We start from the raw sequence: 6000 nt of genomic DNA on the forward strand, positions 1-6000 counted from the left end.
CCTGAAATGCATCTGACCAGTTGTACTAAACCTGAAATGCATCTGACCAGTTGTACTAAACCTGAAATGCATCTGACCATTTGTACTAAACCTGAAATGCATCTGACCATTTGTACTAAACCTGAAATGCATCTGACCAGTTGTATTACACCTGGAATGCTTACCTTTGCATCTGGCAGCATCTATAAAAATAATAATAATAACCCTTCATACCATTACAGCGTAGTGGTATGAAGGGTCAGATAAGACTGAAGAATGGGTGGGGGTGTGTGTGTGTGTGAGTGTGTGTAAAATAATGAACTACAGCGTAGTGGTATGAAGGGTCAGATAAGACTGAAGGATGGGTGGGGGTGTGTGGCAGGTGTGGTGGGTGGGGGGAGGGGCTAGGGAGGTCAGTAATAATTTTAGTTGCACAGCAGTTTTCACAAAACACAAAAATGCTTTTTACAGTGAAACTGCACTGAGGCTGGGGTGTCTTAGGGAGTCATTTATAGCTTAGGCCAAGAGAAGACCTGTCACTGTAGGGCAGATCCTGTTACTGTCGAAAAGATCTGTCACTGAGGCTCTGTCATTGTAGAGCAGGTCTAACACTGCAGAGCAGGTCTGTCACTGTAGAGCAGGTCTGTAACTGTAGATCAGGTCTGTAACTGTAGAGCAGGTCCTGTTACTGTAGAGCAGGTCTGTAACTGTAGAGCAGGTCTGTCTCTGTAGAGCAGGTCTGTTACTGTAGAGCAGGTCTGTCTCTGTAGAGCAGGTCTGTAACTGTAGAGCAGGTCTGTCTCTGTAGAGCAGGTCTGTAACTGTAGAGCAGGTCTGTTACTGTAGAGCAAGTCTGTTGCTATAGAGCAGGTCTGTTACTGTAGAGCAGGTCTGTCTCTGTAGAACAGGTCTGTAACTGTAGAGCAGGTCTGTTGCTATAGAGCAGGTGTGTTGCTATAAAGCAGGACTGTTGCTATAGAGCAGGTCTGTTGCTATAGAGCAGGGCTGTTACTGTAGAGCAGGTCTGTCACTGTAGAGCAAGTCTGTTGCTATAGAGCAGGTCTGTTGCTATAGAGCAGGTCTGTCACTGTAGAGCAGGTCCTGTTGCTATAGAGCAGGTCTGTTGCTGTAAAGCAGGTCCTCTTGCCACTGGACAGGAGACAGGAGAGCGCTTGGACAGGTGTTCCAGTGTATGGATGGGCCCCATGGTCTGGTATCTGTTAAGGCTCTGTTCCAGAGTGAGGTTGGGCCCCATGGTCTGGTATCTGTTAAGGCTCTGTTGCAATATGTGGTGGGCCCAGTGATCTGGTATGTGTTAAGGTTCTGTTCCAGTGTGAGGATAGGCCCCATGGTCCAGTATCTGTTAAGGCTCTGTTCCAGTGTGTGGATGGGCCCCACGGTCTGGTATCTGTTAAGGCGCTGTTCCAGTGTGTGGATGGGCCCCACAGTCTGGTATCTGTTAAGGCTCTGTTCCAGTGTGTGGATGGGCCCTGTGGTCTGTTATCTGTTAAGGCTCTGTTCTAGTGTGTGGATGGGCCCCATGGTCTGTTATCTGTTAAGGCTCTGTTCCAGTGTGTGGATGGGCCCCACAGTCTGGTATCTGTTAAGGCTCTGTTCCAGTGTGTGGATGGGCCCCGTGGTCTGTTATCTGTTAAGGCTCTATTCCAGTGTGTGGATGGGCCCCACAGTCTGGTATCTGTTAAGGCTCTATTCTAGTGTTTGAATGGGCCCCATGGTCTGTTATCTGTTAAGGCTCTATTCTAGTGTTCTGGATGGGCCCCATGGTCTGTTATCTGTTAAGGCTCTATTCTAGTGTGTGGATGGGCCCCATGGTCTGTTATCTGTTAAGGCTCTATTCCAGTGTGTGGATGGGTCCCATGGTCTGGTATCTGTTAAGGCTCTATTCCAGTGTGTGGATGGGCCTCATGGTCTGTTATCTGTTAAGGCTCTATTCCAGTGTGTGGATGGGCCCTATGGTCCAGTATCTGTTAAGGCTGTTCCAGAGTGAGGATGAGCTCAAGAGTCTAGCAGTGAAACAGCCAACAGGAACCATATTCTGCACAAGTCTCTGCTGTGAATGCAAACACTGGAGCCTCCCATTGAAATCAAAGCAAAAAACTGAAGATTTAATTAAACTTCCTGGAGGGAATTTGCATTCTCTGCTTAACAGTTCTTATTATGAGCAGATTTCAAAGATATGTCAGATTTTTTTGGTTTTGGACATATTTAATGTAAATAAGTTATTCTCTTTTTCTCAATACAAAGTATACTGATTGTCAAGGCAGAGAAATGAAAAAGACATTTTGCATTTGGCTTCATGCTGTGCACACAGACTTCATTTTTGAAACTGAACAGCAATTTTCTGTCAGAGGAGATTAATGTTTTACTAGCTCCTGGAATGAGATTTTAACTACTGCATTCCATTGATAAGAAATTGCAACGCATTTAGTACTACAGCCTCCACAAGGGACACAACCTCACATCCTGATAGAGGGGCACTAATCCCCACACCCTGATAGAGAGGCACTAATCCCCACACCCTGATAGAGTGGCACTAAACCCCACACCCTGATGGAGGAGCACTGAACTCCACACCCTGATAGAGAGGCACTAATCCCCACACCCTGATAGAGGGGCACTAAACCCCACACACTGATAGAGAGGCACTGAACCCCACACCCTGATGAAGGGGCACTGAACCCCACACCCTGATGAAGGGGCACTGAACCCCACACCCTGATGAAGGGGCATTGAACTCCACACCCTGATGAAGGGGCACTAATCCCCACACCCTGATGGAGGAGCACTAATCCCCACACCCTGATAGAGAGGCACTGAACCCCACACCCTGATGAAGGGGCACTGAACTCCACACCCTGATGAAGGGGCACTGAACCCCACACCCTGATGAAGGGGCACTGAACCCCACACCCTGATGAAGGGGCACTGAACTCCACACCCTGATGAAGGGGCACTAATCCCCACACCCTGATGGAGGAGCACTAATCCCCACACCCTGATAGAGAGGCACTGAACCCCACACCCTGATAGAGAGGCACTAAACCGCACACCCTGATAGAGAGGCACTGAACCCCACACCCTGATAGAGAGGCATTAAACCCCACACCCTGATAGAGAGGCACTGAACCGCACACCCTGACAGAGAGGCACTGAACCCCACACCCTGATGAAGGGGCACTGAACCCCACACCCTGTTTGAATGTGGTGAATTTGTGAAAGGACTGATTGGGTATGATTCAGGATGAAATCCAATTGTTATTTAAATTGTAGCAGAGTATACTTTTGTGAATGGCTTAATTTGGGAGAATCTGAATTAAGATGTTGAAGATAACATGGTTTTGCAAGTTAAACCCCTTGAACTGTTGTGGGGGTCAGTGCCAGAGGGACTGAAGAAGTTTTACAGTCAGAGTGGAAGATTTTGGAGGTCCTTTAGACTGTCATGTATGTGGGAAAGCCCCGATTCCACTCACCCCACTTACCAGAGCTTCTAATCTGCAGCATCTTATTTTAACAGTTCTGTCTTCTTCATGTTTATGCCTGAATGTCAGCGCTGCTGTAGTGTGCACAAACCGCAGTGTTGATGTTTACATACCTCCATCTATGCAAATCAAGCAGGCGTCTGTAGGCCTGATTGTGTTCACGACCCCTATATATCCATTTTCCACTGTAAGACACATGCTGTACATCTCTGTATTTTGTGTTAGGGTGTAAGAACACAGAATGTTTCTTTTCCAGTTAGTACTAGGGTTTGCTAACCAATTTATGTTGATCATTGCAATGGATACGAGAGAAGGCAAAAAAAACTGCAAGAGAAGGTAAGAAAGACAGAATAGGTTATCCTGTTTATTGCACAATTGTTACAGATATCATGTACATTGCAAGACATCTACATAGAGTGTATGTTGTATATCAGACAATATCTACACAGCCATAGGCCTACTGTATATCACATGATATCTACAGCTATACAGTATGTCTCATCTAACACATGAAGTCTAAATCATTAAGCATTAGTATTTCTCAATTTTTAAATCATACATGTAAACCTTAAATCATTATTACATTACATTTCAGCACTCTGGCCTGGTTTACTGTTATACGTTTATTAAATGTGTTCAGTTTGTGCACACAGACATGCAGCAGACGCAGCACAGTCACACAGCACAGACATCCATCACAGACATGCAGCACAGACATGCAGCATAGACACACAGCACAGACATGCAGCACAGACACACAGCACAGATATCCATCACAAACATACAGCAGAGAAACGCAGCACAGACATGCAGCACAGACATGCAGCACAGACATCCATCACAAACATACAGCAGAGACACACAGCACAGACATTCATCACAGACATGCAGCACAGACACACAGCACAGACATGCAGCACAGACACGCCGCACAGGCATCCATCACAAACATGCAGCACAGACATGCAGCACAGAGACACAGCACAGACATTCATCACAGACATGCAGCACAGACATCCATCACAGACATGCAAAACAGACACGCCGCACAGGCATCCATCACAAACATGCAGCACAGACATGCAGCACAGACACACAGCACAAAATGCTCAGCTCCCATTCACCACCCCTGTTCTGCAGCCCAGATCAGCAGCCCTGTAGTGCTGCCGTTTACACGACAAGCTCTGTTTGTTTTTTCAATTTCTCTGACTCACACACTATTATTAATATTCCATATTTTCATTGGACAATGACCCTTAATTGAACTTCCTGTGTTAGGGTTAGATTCACTAATCCCCTTGGACGAGCAGCCTCCCTGAGGCCATATGCGCTAGGAAATATTAGCAATTATCGGCATTCATTTCAACCCCTTACTGCACCTCACTGCAGCTCAGAAGCACAGCATCTGTAGAACCTGCCCCACGCTGAAGTACTGAGCTCACCGCACTCAGAAGTGCAGCATCTGCAGCATGAACCTGCCCCACGCTGAAGTACTGAGCTCACCGCACTCAGAAGTGCAGCATCTGCAGCATGAACCTGCCCCACGCTGAAGTACTGAGCTCACCGCACTCAGAAGTGCAGCATCTGCAGCATGAACCTGCCCCAGGCTGAAGCTGGCTCCCCATTTGCAGCTCCCCATTCGAAATTGCCGGTCACCTTAAATCGGTTGCATTATGCAATTGTATGCTTTCACAGTCTTCCCTGCACATTTGCAAAGGCTATAATGTGCTTCGAAAAGTGAGCTAAGGCTCAAAGGAGAAATTTAACAATGATTAATTGCAGTGTACAGTGGAGACTGTAGCTGGTTAATTTCAGTGTACAGTGGAGACTGTAGCTGGTTAATTTCAGTGTACAGTTGAGACTGTAGCTGGTTAAATCAGTGTACAGAAGAGAATGTAGCTGGTTAAATTAGTGTACAGTTGAGACTGTAGCTGGTTAATTTCAGTGTACAGTGGAGACTGTAGCTGGTTAAATCAGTGTACAGAAGACACTGTAGCTGGTTAAATTAGTGTACAGTTGAGACTGTAGCTGGTTAAATCAGTGTACAGTTGAGACTGTAGCTGGTTAAATCAGTGTACAGTTGAGACTGTAGCTGGTTAAATCAGTGTACAGTTGAGACTGTAGCTGGTTAAATCAGTGTACAGTTGAGACTGTAGCTGGTTAAATCAGTGTACAGTTGAGACTGTAGCTGGTTAAATCAGTGTACAGAAGAGAATGTAGCTGGTTAAATTAGTGTACAGTTGAGACTGTAGCTGGTTAAATCAGTGTACAGTTGAGACTGTAGCTGGTTAAATCAGTGTACAGAAGAGAATGTAGCTGGTTAAATTAGTGTACAGTTGAGACTGTAGCTGGTTAAATCAGTGTACAGTTGAGACTGTAGCTGGTTAAATCAGTGTACAGAAGAGAATGTAGCTGGTTAAATTAGTGTACAGTGGAGACTGTAGCTGGTTAATTTCAGTGTATAGTGGAGACTGTAGCTGGTTAAATCAGTGTACGGTTGAGTGTTTTGAGGGGTTGGGTC

Source organism: Anguilla rostrata, chromosome 1 (assembly GCF_018555375.3).
Source record: "Anguilla rostrata isolate EN2019 chromosome 1, ASM1855537v3, whole genome shotgun sequence".
NCBI classification, from domain to species: Eukaryota; Metazoa; Chordata; class Actinopteri; order Anguilliformes; family Anguillidae; genus Anguilla; species Anguilla rostrata.